Source organism: Nycticebus coucang, chromosome 7, assembly GCF_027406575.1.
Source record: "Nycticebus coucang isolate mNycCou1 chromosome 7, mNycCou1.pri, whole genome shotgun sequence".
In the NCBI taxonomy this organism is placed as follows: Eukaryota; Metazoa; Chordata; class Mammalia; order Primates; family Lorisidae; genus Nycticebus; species Nycticebus coucang.
The window spans coordinates 64,037,817-64,055,671 of NC_069786.1; the positions used below are offsets into that span (position 1 = coordinate 64,037,817).

Consider the following 17,855-nt stretch of genomic DNA (forward strand, 5'->3'; position numbering starts at 1 on the left):
GAGAGGGCACCAGGAGACACTGGGCCAGACCCAAGTCCCTACACTGTAGTGAGCAGCAGCAGCCTGATGCTATGCCCTGTGGAAGCCTCAGAGGCCTAACCCCTACAAGAAACTCAAGGAAACTGATTAGGAAACACCTTGTCAGGAATGGGGCTCAGAAAAAGAATGAAAGTCAGAAATGGGGTGAGAGGTATGCGTGAATGCAGTCAGCCCCCATATCCTGCACAATTGTATCTACAGATCCAACCAACCAGAGATCGAAAATATTTGGGGGAAAAACACAATAATGGAAATATGAATAATACAAATAAAAAACCCAGTACAGTATGACGACTATTTATTTAGCATTTACATCGTATACTAGGTTGTGTAAGTAACCTAGAGATGACTTAAAGTATATGGGAAGCTATGCGTAGAGTGTATGTAAATACTTCACCGTGTCATATAAGGGAATTCAGCATATGCGGATTTTGGTAAGGGGGGTGGTAGTGGAAGCAATCCCCCTCAGATACCAAGGGACAACTGTGAACACGTATTTTTCTAATATAATCTACCAAATGTCCTCTACACCAAAACAATCGTGCTTCATATTCAGAAGCAGAACTCCAGGCTCCAAGAACACACCTATGTGACAAAATGAACAAAGGTCAAGACTCAGACCAAGCTCAAATGACGCATCTTCCATGCACCAGGTGCCTCACAGCTGATCTCATTTATGGCTTAAAGCAGCCCTCAATTCGGTGTTTACACATTCACCTGCCAGTTGAGGAAAGGAGGCTCTGAGGAGTGGGCTGCGAAGAACAAGACAGGTGCCGGTTACAGAGCAGGGTACATGGTGGCCCATCAGCCCCAGAGAACAAAGCAAAACATGGCGGCTCCACTCCTAAAGGCTGAGCATCTGGCCAGCTGGAAATCTGAGGCAATCCTCAGCAGCTGTGTTACTGTCCTTGGCCCCTAAATTCTGAGTAGGGAACAGGATTGGTTGAGACCACCCCCTGGCTGAGCCTGAATGAGCAGCATGAAGCTGAGCAGCTCCAGCTGGGGCAGTAACAGGCTGGGGAGAGAGAGACAGACTGTCCTCTGCAAATAATTCTCACCCCTGCCCTCTGACTGGCCACAGACACGTGGTTTCCCTTCACTGCATAGCTGCTGCCTGGAGTTTGTCTTGCTGATGGAGTGTTTGCTTACGGCCTTGGATGCATGATAACCCAAGAGCAGGGGTCAGATAACTTCTTCTCACACAGAAGCCCTTCCCGAGCTGTGCATCAGCCTTGGAACACCCGGGAGCAGAAACCAGTTCATTACATAACTCCCTAACAGTGGTTGTTGAGTTTAGGGTTGGCCATGTCCCGGAGCTTCTTCCTGGGATTTGGTGGCAGTTACTCTCAGAGGATTTCACTGAGCCCTGGAGAGATTACTAGACAGCACAGCAAGGACTTCTCTGGGCCACAGACCCGTCACAGCCACTTCCAGGTAGGTAGTTCTGAGCAAAGAGCGCTTAGAATTAAGCAAAGGTTTATCTCCCAGTCACCTCAACAAGTACTGTGTTTATTTAGCTATGTGTAAAGCCTTGTGTTTCTCAGCAGGTCTGTTTCATGCACCTTTGATTTCCTGGACCTGTCCCCAGGCCCCAAAGGAAGCAGGTGCTCTGTAGGTGTTTGTCAAATTAATTAGCATGTACCATATCATCCCAGGATTTGGGAAATGCCCTATCGTATGAAAAGGTCAACAAATCCTCCTTCACCAGTGGAGTCTACCTACCATCCCACAAATAGATTCTCAAATCTTTCCTAATAGCACAGAATATACCTCAAACTCTAGTTAAATAAGGCTAAGCTATGAGGAACTGCCTGGTAATGAATTAATGAGCACCACTCCATGGAAAACGTTCTGTGGGTATGTGAAATGGTCAGAAATATAATTGGCAGAGGTCAGAGAGTGGATATAAGACTTACCATCATGGTTTTTGATACTTTTCCTACTACAGTCCACAGGAGAGGTCAATTTCTCCCAGATCGTATGTCCCCAACAGCCAAGCTAAACCACGACCCTTTGTTTGTCTCTCAGGAAAATAATCAAAAGGCAAATGTGTCCTTTACCAGGACAGACTTGAACATGCTCTCTTTTTAAAAATTACAGTCCTGATCATGGGCAGCCTTTACTGAATGCTTACTGTGTACTAAGCACTACACCAGGAGCTTCATAGAATGATCCTATTTGAGCCAGGAACAACCCTGTGTGATTGGTTCTGTAGCAGCTTTATTTTGGAGATTAAGAGAAACAGGGCTTTATAGAGGTTACAGAACATTTTCAAGAGTAACGTGTGGAGGACTGGAATTCAGATTTTTCGTTATTTTTTTTTCTGACACAATAACAGAAGAGAGAGTAGTTTATTGGTGACTTACAGACTGGAGAGAGGAGAAAAGTGCATGCTATACAGGCCCACATGGGGCTGAACTCAGAAACAGCGGACATGGCTATGGGAGGCTTTGCAATAGCAAGGTGATGAAGTAACTCCTATGCAATCCAGATCTGTATGTTACGCTCTCCTGTTTCCAAATTATCATACTCAAATTTCAGCACTTGGTGACTATTACTCTAAATTTTCTGTTATATCCCTCACAATAGACTGCCACAATTTATGTATTGTAATACCAAGAACCTTTTTCCAGGAATATAATCCCACTTCTGTCAAAACTAGACATTTCTCCATGGTTTAAACCCAATTGTCATATATTTATTTGAGTTACTTTGGGCCTTAAAAAGCAATAAGGCAATAAATGTCTTCCTAAGTGTCTGTAATGTCTGACTGACTATGTCAGACATCTTGCAGTAATTATTTCTAATAATAATAGATGTCTAAAGTATTACATATTAAGTTGGAGCAGGACAGACAGGGGGAGGCAAGTCTTGGCGCATTTACGAGTTTCACTGTTCAAGCTGCAGGGGATTCTCATATCCCCTCTCTCTATTCCTTGCAAGTTTCATTTCATGCCTTTCCTTCTGTGTTGGTTTCCTTTCTTCCCTTCTCTGCTCAGCTGAGAGGCAAGCTATGGCTTCCCGATGGTCTTGGAGAACAGTCCTCTGAGCTTCCCAGTGGTCTGGGAGAACAGTCCTCTGAGCTTCCCAGTGGTCTGGGAGAACAGTCCTCTGAGCTTCCCAGTGGTCTGGGAGAACAGTCCTCTGAGCTTCCCAGTGGTCTCGGGAGAACAGTCCTCTGACCTTCCCAGTGGTCTCGGGAGAACAGTCCTCTGACCTTCCCAGTGGTCTGGGAGAACAGTCCTCTGAGCTTCCCAGTGGTCTGGGAGAATAGTCCTCTGAGCTTCCCAGTGGTCTGAGGAGAACAGTCCTCTGAGCTTCCCAGTGGTCTGGGAGAACAGTCCTCTGAGCTTCCCAGTAGTCTGGGAGAACAGTCCTCTGAGTTTCCCAGTGGTCTGGGAGAACAGTCCTCTGAGTTTCCCAGTGGTCTGGGAGAACAGTCCTCTGAGCTTCCCAGTGGTCTGGGAGAACAGTCCTCTGAGTTTCCCAGTGGTCTGGGAGAACAGTCCTCTGAGCTTCCCAGTGGTCTGGGAGAACAGTCTTCTGAGATATGCAGGAGGAAGGTGGCCACATAGAACAATGGGACAGGAATGTTGGGGAATGTAAACTAGTGCAACCTCCATGGAAAACAGTGTGGGGATTCCTCAAAGAACTGAAAATTAAACTACCATACAATCCAGCAATCCCACTACTGAATATCTGCCCAAAGGAAAAGACATGATTATATATAAAAGACACCTTCATTAATACATCGAGCACTATTCACAACAGCAAAGACAGAATCAGCGTAAGTGCCTACCAACAGATGACTGGATAAAGAAAATATGGTGTATGTGTGTACATATGTATATATAACACACACACGTAGGTACACGTAAACACACACACACATATATACACACACTGTGGAATACTATCAGCCATAGTAAATAATAAAATCATATCTATTGCAGCAATATGGATAGAACTGGAGGCCATTATTATCTTAAGTGAAATGGAACGTCAAATACCACACGTTCTCACGTGTAAGCGAGAGATAAATAACATGTACCCTTATCATGGACACAGAGAAGATAAATAACATGTACCTTCTCTGTATCATGGACACAGAGAAGACAAATAGACAATGGACCCTCGGAGAGTGAGAGGATGGGAGGGAGGGAGGGAAGTGAGGGATGACAACTTATGTAGCTGGTGCACCTCCTGAATGGTGTACCCTGCCATCCAGGAGGGGGTCACACTGTAAGCCCAGTCTTGGCCCCCATGCATAATGCACTGTGTCTATGTAACAAAACGACACTTGTACTCCCTAAATCTATTTGTTTTAATTTTTACATTCTGAAAATAAAAAGAAGTCACAGAAAGGTGGCTGCTCCCAAAAGGGTGCAAAGCCAAGAAGGGTAAATAAGCGCAGTGGGTGGAGAACTGGGGAGGAGCACGGCTGGACGGAAATGGGAGGGCAGCGGAGGGAGCAGGCCATGAGCCGCCTCAGTCTTACGGGAAAGGAGGAAAGGGGGAAGAAATCTCTAGACAGCACTGGCATTTTTTATGAAGAAGAACCACACAGAAAGAAAAGAAGCGGTGTTTGCAGCCCAGCTCTGACATCTGTGTGGGAGTCAGTTGACAGACGGGAGCATTTCTCTCTGCCATTCTCACCAGAAGTCATGCCCAGGAAAGTGCCTTCAAGGACCAAACAAAGTGAACTCTCTCCAGCCCTCAGCACTTGAGCGGCTTCCTAAAAGACAGACCTCACTAAGGCCAGGCCTGATCACAGACCAGGAAGGAGGGTCATAGAGGGAAGGCTACGGTCAAACCTCCAATCGTCCAGATTAGAATAAGGAAGGACATTAAGCCAGAACTGGGTTGGGTGGAGATACAGTCATGCTTAAGAAAAAGTTGGTCAGAAAAAAAAATCAAGGAGATGTACACGTTTTTCCCAGCCCTCAGCAAAGGGCTTGCAATGGAGGAGTTTGCGCATTCATTTACTTGCTCATAGTTTTGAACCCTTCCTATCAGTATAGGCACGCTGTGCTACATATTTGAGGGTGATGCTGCCAGTGGTGATGATCTTGGATGTATATGGATTTAATTGAAAAGGCTTGTACAAGTCTAGCCATTTCCTATGTTACACAAATAATTGATTTCAAACTGTAGTGTTCTGAAAATATATATATGCTGCCCAAACCAAGAATTCGATGTAAAAATAAGCAAGTGCTTCCTAACCTGCCTGCACAAATAGCCGATTTAATCACTTTGATTTTAAATTAACAAGTCAAAAAGGTCAGTCGATTTGATTAAAAACACATGCACAGTCGAATTGATTTGTTGACTGAACTGACTGTTCCCATGAGGAAACAGCGTGACGTGATGCCAGGAAAAGTGGCCTGACATCTGGCAGCCTCCCTTGGGTGTGGGCCACGCTACTCAGCAGTTAGAGGAACTTGGGGGAGCCTCTGAGCTGTGGGACATGCATGTCTCTGTCCTAGATTCTGGCAACAATCAAGTGAGGTAGTGTAAGTAGAAATAAGTTTGTACACTGGAAACTTCTCTACTAAATCTGGTTGTTACTATAAATTACTGTCACAAATTTGTCCCAAAGCCAAACCAAGTATTCCTCAATCCTTTGAAATACCTTTGGTGTACTTTATATATTTGGTGTACTTACTCATGGGAACTTCCCATGTTTGACAATTTCCGTCCCTCTCCTGTCTGAATCCTACTTCCGAGTAGTTTTCAACAGTGCCCTTTATTAACAATTTAATTGAACACTGCCGCAGATGGTAAGCCCAACCAGTGCTGCAGTGAATGGAAATTCTCCTTTATACGAGGTGCATCTGCTATGACATCTGTCTGAAACCCACGGAGAGGATTCAGTGTTCAAAAGCAAATTGAGGAATTACTATGTAATTGCGCTTTAAATTGGGTAGTCACTGATTAGCTCTCCAATTCCTGTCTTTTGGACATACGCAATGTTAAACCAATATTAAAACCACCTGAGTCTTTCAAAACGAACAGGTTATGTTCTTAAAATGGCCAAAATAAGGATTTGAGGTGAACACCTGCACCTGTGGCCCCAAAATCACAGCATTGTTGCCAGAAGAGCAAAAGTGGAGAGAAAAGAAAGGAGAGTGGGAGAAGGAGCCATTAATAAAGGGAGGAAGAAATACGGAGATGTTTTTAAAGCTAGATTACCAAGTGCTTTCTCAGGCATAAAGCCTGTGAAAATTGCTCACCCTCACTGGGTGGAGAAAACACAGAGAAGTAGAAATAAGAAAGAGAGATCAGAGATGCAAGATTTCACCTGCCCCTGCCAAAAAACCCCATCATGGGTGATACTATTTGGACTTAGGAAAACTGCATCATATGTAGAGAGAAGAGGAATTAATGATTCAAGAGCCAGTATCTAATAGTCCTTTATAACCACCTAGATTCACAGTGGTAAAACCTGAGGCCTAATACTGTGGTATTATTAACCATGTAACATATTGAGTGTGCACTGTCTGAAAAGCCAGGTTCTTCAGAAAGACCATAAGTGAACAAGGCAGCTGCGTGGCACAATGGAAGGGACACGGATGGCAGGTCCTGGCTCTGTAGAGGAGCTGGTGGGTTGAGCCATCTTCAACAAATACCCTGTTGCGAATCATTCCTCTCCAAGATTTTTAACAGCAAAGCACTTCCTAAAAACATGTTCCTTCACAGTCTTCAAAAGTCCTATTTAGCGGTGGGTGGAGGTGGTGGAGCGCAGTAGTTACATTTACAAAATCAAGTAAAAATGCACCCCAAACCAGTCTTGGGAATGAACTTTGGTTCCTTTCATTGGAGGAGGAGCAGTTACACAGGGTAGCATTAGAGGTGACAGCAGGGTACGAGCCAGAGCCATTAGTCAGTTTGCTAAGTAGATGCAGGAAGCCAGTTCAACGGAGCAGAAAGGTTCCTACTCTGGCGTTGGTGGAGAGAAGGAATGTGATTGGTTTCTTAAGGGGCAGGCAGAGGGTCAATGCATAATTTTGCCTCCCCTCACTAAACATGCCTGTTTATCAGAGATGAATCAACCCACCTTAGATTACACATTATGAAAATAACTGTGGCACTTTGGCACCTAATGCGGTCTCCCTGCCAGAGTGTAGATTCATTCCCACTGTTGTCTGTGAAAAGTGAAAATAAATGTGTCCCCTTTCCCTCTGGCTTCTTTGTCCTTGAAATAAATATAGCATCCTCGAAGCCCACGTTCAGAGGCTAAGCTGTATGGCAGATGGCAGTGTCTCCTACAGAGGTTACGAACATGACATTCACAAACTACATAACTAATTTAACGAAAACCAAAATAGAGGCACAAGTGCCTCTTGCAGATCAAACAGTAAGTATCTCAAGGAAATCCATTCCTTAAATGAGATTCAGAACAATCCTGAAGATATTTCTGAAATAATGAATCAGATGAAAACCAGTACACAAAGGTAGATAGTTCCTGATTTGCTCAATGAAAAGCGACACTAGGCAATAACAGAGGAGTTAGGTGTGGTGGTGCACCTTTCTCCTGGCCAGGCTCAGTGGCTCACACCTGTAATCCTAGCACTTTGGAAGGCTGAGACAGGAGGATTAGTTGAGACCAGGAGTTCAAGACCAGCCTGAGCAATGTAGTGAGACCCCCATCTCTATAAAAAAAATAGAAAAATGGGCGGCGCCTGTGGCTCAAAGGAATAGGGCACCAGCCCCATATACCAGAGGTGGTGGGTTCAAAGCCAGCCCCAGTCAATAAATAAATAAATAAAATAGAAAAATTATCTGGCTGTGGTGGCACATATCATAGTCCCAGCAACTAGGGAAGCTGAGGCAGGAGGATCACTTGAAACCAGGAGTCTAAGGTTGCTGTGAGCTATAATGACACTACTGTACACCTAGGCAACAGAGTAAGACTCTTTCTAAACAAAACAAAAAAAAAACTATGATGTTGGAAACTACTTTTCTCCCACCATAAAATGTGCATCTCAATCTGTAAAAATTAATTCTGAAAGCTACCCATCTATCCCTCACATAAGTACCGTAAAAAGGGAATTGATTTGACCAAGTCCCAAGATAACTGGAAATTATATGTTGACATCATACAAATCGCTAGTCTATACATGAAAAAAACGAGATCTTTCTGCAAACATAATCAGATCCGAGTACAAATTCCCAGAGGAAAGATTAGAAACTTTCCCTTGTAGTTCCTAAGATACATTTACACCTAAGGTGCTGTTTATCCCTGCGTAGATGATTATACTACATCATCTTTGCTGCCAACACTGAAGTTTGGGCTAGAAGGATGAAATCAGAGTTTTTAACAAAAGCAATCTCAATGTTGGACTCGCCCATCAATGAGGACTCTATTGTAAAGTGGATTATTAACTCAAAAGAGAGCTCTGCCGAACAGCGTAGGTTCTGTTGGTCTCCATTTCAAAATTTCACAGGTCAGAACTCAAAAATAAAGAGAATAACACTCTGGGAGGCCAAGGCGGGAGGATTGTCTGAGCTCACAGGTCTGAGACCAACCTGAGCCAGAGCAAGACGTCACTCTAAAAATAGCCAGGCGTTGTGGCACGTGCCTGTAGTCCCAGCTACTCGGGAGGCTGAGGTAAGAGAATCGCTTAAGCTCAGGAGTTTGAGATTGCTGTGAGCCGTGACACCATGGCACTCTACCAAGAGCAACAAAGTGAGACTGTCTCAAAAATACATACATACACAAATAGAATCAGGTCGGGGCAATGGTGTTCTTGTATTAGTACTGTATTTATATATACTTGGACTAAAAAGAGCCTTTATCACAAAGATTTGTTATATGTAGTAGTCTGTATAAACATCTGTACTTAAGCTTAAAGTTAATAAATAGTTGGCGCCCAAATGGAAACTATGTTTTTCTTTAAAAATTCGGCAGCATCTGCATAATAGTTTTCTGAGCATGCGTCCTATTTACGGGCCTAACATTGATAGATGAAGAAAGAGCAGCTCATTCTGGCTCCTCCATCCTTGAAAACCATAGTGTGGTCTCTTCCAGAAAATAACAATTCTCATAATGAAATCAGATGCAAATTCCAATTTAGATTTTACTACTTTTTTTCACTTTGGTTACAAATGGTTACTTTCTCTACAGTTTCTCCCCGTAAGATGCAGAAATAACATTTCTAAACTAATTATGCTCCGATGCACACATTGTGCTTGAGGAGAGGGCTGGCACTTTCATGCCAGCTAAGAAACTCCACCTCTGCCGTACTGCTTGTCATTAATTTCATTAAGAAGGACAATTTGATAAATATGCTTGTGTGATACTCATGACTCCCTAGAAGAGCTTTTAGAAACACCTTTTTTAAAAGCTCTTTGAGAGCTTTCTTCTACCCTACAGCGTTAGAACACAATATGGGCCAGCACAAGTTCCTCACTCTTACAAAAGGACCGTGACTCATCTAGTTCATTCACATCTGATGACAAATCATTGTGAACCACCGTAGGTTCTGAATTGGGACAAAAAACTTTGGGATGATGCCTTCCTATGCCTTTAGGACAAGAAAGACAATGGGATTAAACCTCCAATTGCTCAAATTCCCCACCAACACTGAGATTACATGGATAGTTCTTCACATTGCCCAGTTAGCAAACCTGGCCTCACTGGCGTAGCCACACTTGCCTGAGCAGCTTCTGCAGAATGTATTATAGAAATGAAATGTATCAGCCATCTAATGAGGACGGAAGATGCTATCCAGCACCCCTTTCTCCTAAGAGAGTGAGAAACACACACCAGGCTTGTTTTTAGCCAGCAGCCACTGAACCATGCTCCTAATTAGGAAAGTAAAATGCTCCAGACTGAGATGCAAAAAGTTTGGAATAGTTACCATGAATACAGCTATTGAGATGCTGGATTTGCCAAGAGAATATTTGGGGGAGAGGGGAAAATGAGATTAACCACAGGAAAGTATGATAGGCTAATATATTTAAGTAACTTCATATCATAATGTTTCCTTGAAAATAATAAAAATTTTGTTTGTTTTCACCTAATTAAATACCAGAAACTATTAAGTTGACTTTCCTCGGGTTTTTTAACACTTTAATGGAATGTGGTTTGGCATAAATATTAACAAAGCTGAAAAAAGACCAAATGAATTAAAATGTAGTCCCTGAACTGGGCTATATAAAGACACATACTAATATGAAAGTTACATTGTAAAGAGAATGAATGGTAGGGACCTATTTTATCACATCTTCTTTAAGACAATAAAAGCCAATGATCAAAACAAAGCAAAACAAAACACCCAAGGTCTCTCAGTTCTTTAGATTTGAGCCTGAGTTTTATAATCCTACAGGGGAGTGGTAACCACACCTTCCACTCACCCATGCTTCCTAGCAAGTAAAGGTCTATGGCACATGCCGTGGGACTCCTCAAGTCTTCCCTGCACCTGCTACCCCGAGCAAAGCTTCACATCTTATACCTACTTCTATAGAATTATTTCATCACTTTCTACACAACATGCAAATAAATCGTGACTACTCTCAAGACCTCAACTCCTTAGAGGACAGTAGCACCTGTACTTAGTAGAAACAATGTTCATAATAGCATCCTCACGGCTAATAAGTTGTATTAAAATACTGACGTGTATTTATAACTTTCTTTCAATGTAAACATTAACATTAGTATTTTTTAAGCACTAATGTGTGCAAAGACTGGCAGCGAGTGCTTTCCTGGTATTGTTTCATTTCATTTTCATGAATCTGAAGTAGGCACACTTTTCCGGTCTTAAAGCTAAAGAAAGGATTGCAAAGCAGTGAAGCAGCTAGAAAATGGCAGAAATCAGACTCAGGTTTGTGACCTATAATTTTAGCACTGAACAATACTGCCTCCTGGTATAATTCCCTCCACAAATGTTTTTCAAAACTACTGACAAAATCCAAAATCCTAGGAAATAAAAAATAAAAGTTTGTGGCTGCAAACTTTTTTTTTCTTTTTGAGACAGAGGCTCACTATGTCACCCTATTCTATTCGGTAGAACGTCGTGGTGTCACAGCTCACAGCAACCTCCTGCTCTTGGGCTTAAGCGATTCTCTTGCCTCAGCCTCCCAAGTAGCTGGGACTACAAGTGCCGGCCACAACACCCAGCTATTTTTTTGTTGTTGTTGCAGTTGTCTTTGTTCAGCAGGCCCAGGCTGGGTTCAAACCAACCAGCCTTGGTGTATGTAGCCGGCACCCTAACCACTGAGCTATGAGTGCCAAACCTGTGGCTGCAAATTTTCATAAGCATTCAACACCTAGAGATAGCCTAACTTGACTTCCTTTCTTTAAAATATTATTCCATGATGCTTCAAAGTTATAAAAACTAAGATGATAGGAAATCAAGATCTTCTCCCCACAAGATAACATACCTGGAACAGAGCTCCATTTAGACCAGAGAAATCCAGCCTGCCAAACTCTGTCATACTGTGCTTGACCAGATGTCCAGAAGGACCTCTGTGGTGCATCCCCATATAGGAATTCTTAGTACTTGGCAGTTGGGTCAAATCATTATTGAACTTGGCTCATCAAACAGACGACCAGGATTGATGACCCCAGCCTCTTAGTAACTGTTCCTATGATGCTAAGGCACTATCTAGGGTATAAGAGATGTGTCCTTGTCAGTCCAGGGCTAGCTCTGAAATAACTGACCTGCATAACTTCAAACAAAACATGAAATTGTCTTATGCTGCCATCCTAATGAGCCCTGATCATATGCCAAGGTCAACTTACTCACTGTTTTGTGGATCTGACCCATAAATAGCTGGCTTTGACTGCTTGTCTGCTACTCTGCAGTGCTCGTGGCCCAGGAATAAGTGGTGGTTGCATATTGATGACTCAGGGTGGGAAGTTATGACCTGTCAGTAGTACCATAAGTGTGATTTCAGGACTCCAGGCAGCAGACCATTGCTGGTCTTTATTCTCTGACATCACAACCGAGGATGTGAAGTTTCCAGGACAAGGCTGTTATAACATTCACATCGCTGGGGTCCCTGAGAGTGCTAACAGAGCAAAACTGGGAAGAGTAGGAAGCCTATTAGACGAAATATCTAATAACAGTGGAGAGATGGTTATATAAATTGAAAATGAGTGGCCTGAGTAACAAGCAAAGGTGTTAATGATGCTAAGAGAGAAAAAAAGCCCATGAAAGTCATGGACAACACGATCCCATATTAATAAATGAAAAATATAAAATGCTAATGAAAAAATATCTACATCTATTTATCAGCAGGGCTTATATATGCTTGCAAGGATTGCAGGTGGTTTTTATTTTCTTTTTACTTATTTTTATCCTCTACATTTTCTGTCTTGAGCATCCATCATTTTTGTAATACTAAAACAAAAGCTTTCTCAAAGGCAGAGAAAGTTGGAGGAAATCAAGAGTAATAAGGTATTAGATTTATAAGAATTTTTTTAAATACTCAAATAAGATTATATTTGTCCCATAAAGTAAGCAGGCTCCGTTTTCTTAGATCTCTTTAAAAATGAATTCAATAATAAAAAAGTGATGGAAGTCATGGAACATCATAACCATCCACTAGAGCATGGATCCCAAACTGTGTTCCCAAAAAGCTTTTCTAGTAGAAACAAAATTCTGTGAGCCACGTCATCTCTCCGTCTTGAGACTCTCAAAGGAATAGATCTTGGTAAAGACCCTAAGCAATCTTTCAGTAAATCTGATGAACTTTGATTAACCCTGTTTCTACCCATTAGCATCTCACAACCTAAAATAATAAGGATATTGGAATACACTCAGGATATAAGGCAGCACTTTGAAAAACTTCCTTCAGACCTCCATGAATACATCACTCCTATTGGGCCCTTACTTACATGCTTGGCTCTCTAGCCCAAGTAGAAGATAAATAATAATCCTGATTTCTGACAATTGCTCCAGGAACTGTGCCCTACAGTTCCTCAGGGACCCAGAAGCTTCTTGAACTTGGCTTCTGTGACTGACATGCCTGGGGGCCACAGAGCCCAGGACTTCTGCTGTGTGCATCAGGCCTGGAAAATTTTCCAGTTAGTACAGGGTTGTTCTTCACCTACCCCATTCCTATTACCCCATAAATTCTCTCATATCTGGCAGTCAATGGCCTCTGTAAAAAATTTTCAGGCATATTAAAGCCAACTTAACAATAGCTCAGAAGATAACTTCCTGGAAGGGCAATTTTAGCAGTGAAGTGATATTGTCTCCACACTTTCAGGGTATATATTCCTACCCGTAGCTTGGCTGTGATGTGAGGGGAAGCATCTTTTTAGGGGATTTCACAGAAGAACACAACACAGTAGCTCTTGCAAATAATGACTGTGGCTATGGTAACCCAAGGTGAAAAGCACTATTTGCATCACTTTATCACCCCTTAGAGAGGCAATTTACATGTTACTGCTGTAACTGGACAAGATGAATGTAATCACAAATGACCCACCACAACAGCAAATCATATAATTTATTGAAAAATCTGTTCAGAAAGACATTCAGGAAAGAATAATTCAAGGATTTGACAGTTGACAACCTGTGACAAACCTTAAAAAAAAATTCAACTCAGAAAAGTTTCAGGTTTTGTCTTACGTTGTCTGAATTTCTTTTTTATTCACGATGTTATTCTGCATGTGTACGTGTGCACACATGTGCTTATTGTCTCCCCCTAGGAAGATTTTCCTCAACACAAAAACTTGAGATTTTATTTAGAAAATGTATTTTAAATCTAGAAACTTTGTAATGAAGTCATGAGTTCAAGATTACAGGCAGAAATTTACCTTGAATAGTGAAAAGGGCTAGGCCTAGGAGAAGATACCAGACACATAGACCCCCAGTACAAACCCCTTTGGGTGTATCTTTCTAGCCCATCATGAATACTTGTTCTAGAATATAGTCCACTTTTCTATGATATCTTAATGCTACTATTAGATAACAAATTGCTGATTACGGCAAACTGGAAACCATTTACTCATTATTTCATCAACTACAATGTCTCTTCCCCTGTGATATTATGCTAGGATATAGTGATAAAGATAGACATACTAGAGAGAGTGATAAAAATGGTGATTAAGCCAGATAAAATCTCTGCCCTTACAGAGGTTAAAGTTTATCCAAGAGGCACAGTTAAAAGCAGTTGAGAAAATTAGCCTACTGATTGCATCATCTTCCCATAGGCCATAAGGAAACAATCAACCTAAAATACAGCCAATGGTAAAGTTACCAAGTTATGGGTATATTGAAGGAAAACATGATGACAGTTTAGTGGGAAAAAATACAGACCAATGAGCAAGTGCTCCCTTCGCATTCTCACTTTCAACCACATTCTATCTTGAGGACAACATTTTGTTATGCTGGGCAGCTCCCTCTTCTTGAAATAAATAATAATTGAACACGTTTGTCTCTGCATATGCTTTCCTCCGACCATTATCTCTCCCCTACAACCAATTTCTCTCCTATTGGTATTTCTCTAGTCATTTTTTAAAATTTGATATATAAGTCAAATTTTGTCTCTTCCATGTATCTAAGACAATCATCCCCAACAAGAGTTAGCTATTTCAGTATCATACAAATTATATATCTAAAAAAATCCCTTAATTCTTCCCACAATTATTATAGTTCATACAACTTTGAACTCCTTAAAAGGAGTCAGTTTGAATGTTAGTTTGTATATTACAACGTTAATAAATTTTAATGTCAAAAATGTCAAATACAATGAATGAAAACAATACAAACAGAAGCATAATAGTCCATTTTCAGTACCAACGTAAAAAAGAGAATAATAAGTTTTCAGCATGTCTTCAGATTCACCAATAACCACACATACGCTGGCATGTGCAGTTATAAAGTAAAATTAATACATCACAAAAAAGAACGAATATAATTTCAGTAATTTTTAAGAGTATATTATGGTAGCTTTTTTAAAAAATAGAGTCTTACTCCATTGCCCTGGATCGTCATAGCTCACAGCAACCTCAAACTCTTGAGCTCAAGAGATCCTCTTGCCTCAGTTTTTCTACTTTTAATAAAGATGGGGCCTCATTCTTGCTCAGGTTGGTCTTGAAGTCCTAAGCTCAGACAGTCCACCTGCCTTAGCCTCCAAGATCTGCTATGATTACAGGCAATGAGCCACCACGCCCAGCCTCTGGTGGCCTATTTTAAAGTAAAGATTGCATGGTTTTCAGTGAATCCACCTAGGGGGAAGAAGTGTAAGAGTTCCCTGACAGAGATAATCAGTTGACATCCAGGGCAAGATCACAGGAGGGCCATGTGACATCCAGCCAAAAGACTTATGCCATACATTTTCAGACAACAATGAAAAGAGAAAATAGAGTTTTCAAATATAATCCTCCATTCAAAGGGCTGTGTCTCACCTGGACAATGCTTTGTAGCATTTTCCAGGATGAGTACAGTAGGGATTTATTTCTTCAGTTTGTGGTAGTTAGTCTTTCTCTTGAACAATGCCAAAGTGACCAGCAATTAATAATAACCAAAATTAAACTCCATATGCCATTTTAAAGTTTACCATGCACTTCACAAACAGCATAAAAATTAGATTATTTTTATCTCATTTTTGCACTTAAAGAAGTAGCGAGAATGATATATGTCTTACAGTTCTTAGTTGTAAACAACAGAATTCACTCAACCAGGCTAAAAAGAAAGTTACCTATCAAAAGTTGGTAGGCAGCTCATGAAACCTCTGGAGGGTCAAGACCCTGATTGGTTAACTAACCAGCTAGAGCAACCTGGCCGTGAACAACGCAGCCCACCAAGTACCTGAGAATTCCTTAGAGCTGTATAGTGGGCACGTTATTGCTACCACTGCCTCTGCTCACAACGCGATGTTTGCATTTAGAGACTGTTTCATAGAACCGCACACCTTTGTCATTCCATGTGCTTCTGAGAGATCCAAAGAACCAGAAAGCAGCTGCCCCCCGGGCTGCTCACCCCTCATTTGTGTCCTCTCCGGAACTGTCAGGTTGGTGGGAACTAAGCTGTAAAGGAGCCTTGGAGGCTTGTTACGGACGTCAGCTTCTTTTACAACACATTTCCAGGAAGAAAGGCTAAAGGGGGATTAGAACAGGAAATTAATTGGCTAAACTACAAAATCTACCATACATGGAGAATTTATTGGCTACAGTCTAATACTAGTAAGTGACAGAGCCTTCTGGTATCAAGTCCTATGTTCTTCCCGAGGTGAAATGAATACCTCAATATGGTAGAGAGCATAGCTCTCCTGGCATCCAGAACTCAGTTAAAATAAACCTTAAGGCCAGGCATGGTGGCTCATGCCCTATAATCCTAGCACTTTAGGAGGCCAAAGTAGGAGGATTGCTTGAGGCCAGGAGTTCAAGGGAAGCCTGGACAACATAGCAAGACCCTATCTCTAAAAAATTTTTTTCAATTAGCTGGGGGTGGCAAAACATGTCTGTAGCCCCACCTACTCAGCAGTCTGAGGTGGGAGGATCACCCAAATTCAGGAGTCTGGGGTTGCAGAAGCCTGTCTGTGATTATTCTATTGCACTCAAGCCTTGTGATAGAGCAAGACCCTGTCTTAAAAAAAAAGAATTATGTGTATGTGTGTGTGTGTGACTGTGTACCTTAAAGAGCAACTGTTTTCCTTTGTCCTAGCATTGCATGAACTCTAAGCATAACTACTGGTTTGGCTTTCTAAGTATCTTAATAATGTAAAGGGAGTAGCCCAGTGAATGGGGATGAGTTTTCGTCCTTCTTCCAATTCTCATTAAAAAATAATATCACATCTTCGGCAGCACCTGTAGTTCAGTGGGTAGGGCGCCAGCCCCATATACCAAGAGGGGTGGGTTCGAACCCAGCCCTGGCTAAACTGCAACAAAAAAGTAGCTGGGCGTTGTGGCAGGGGAGACGGAGGTAAGAGAATCGCCTAAGCCCAGGACTTGGAGGTTGCTGTGGCTGTGATGTCCCGGCACTCTACCAAGGGCAATAAAGTGAGACTGTCTCTACAAAAAAAAAAAATGCTGTCACATCTAAATTATGAAATTGAGGAGTTCAGAGCTAGAAAGACCCTTAAGCAGAGGTGAGATGCACAATAGTGGTGAGTTCATTTTCTATGCCTTGCACATTATTCCACAGATAAGTAAAGGAGATGGGAAAATAAAATTTAAGCCACTGTTTAAAAAGTGGAATGGAGAATATGTGATATAGACCCACATAGGACAGTTCAGTAGACTTGTGCTCAAATCCAGATTTAATCACTCATTAGTTATATGGCTGGGACAAACTGCTTAATCTCTCTGGGTCTAAAAATGGGAACCATGATACCTACTTCTTAACAGAAGTAATTCTTAGTTAAGAGTACATGAGTTACTTGTAGCACTTTATGTGGTACTAGTAAAAAGTAAGTATTGATTAAATATAAAATGTTGTTAAACATATTATTTCGAAGGACTTAATTACTAAATGTCGTAACCTTGATTTAACAAATCGTAAGAACTATGTGCTGTAGTAATCCACCCAGGTGTGGAAATGGTTACTCTTTAGACGGGAGAGATATGGTACAGAATGGCAATAACCATAATTTCTGATGGTTTTATGTTTATATGTTTAAAAAACCAAAAAGACTATTTCCTTTTACACCGGTCCTGTTTCCAATTCTACTTAGAGACCTTCCCTAAATTCTCCCTCTACAAAACTTTCGAACTGTCTCATAGACTTTCAGATTATGTACTAAGGGAATGGGAAAACTGACAGCTTGAAATTTCTTGGAAAAATCACCTGTACCATCTTTCCAGAACTTACTGAAGAAATGACTATTAAAATGCAGTTTTTAAACAAAAGAAAATAGCC

The 17,855-nt window shown here is 41.5% G+C and overlaps 1 protein-coding gene across 3 annotated transcripts in view; it reads left to right on the forward strand.

The window, feature by feature from the left end:
* B3GALT1 (beta-1,3-galactosyltransferase 1) overlaps positions 1 to 17,855 on the forward strand; it is a 561,315-nt gene that overhangs the window by 521,532 nt on the left and 21,928 nt on the right. For 2 of the 3 annotated variants that reach the window (XM_053597530.1, XM_053597529.1), the window contains exon 1: positions 1,163 to 1,473. The exons of the other annotated variant lie outside the window; for it this stretch is intronic. The gene's annotated coding sequence lies outside the window, so the exon portion shown is untranslated. Of the gene's footprint in view, positions 1 to 1,162; positions 1,474 to 17,855 lie in introns of those variants that run through there. 3 annotated transcript variants of the gene reach the window in all.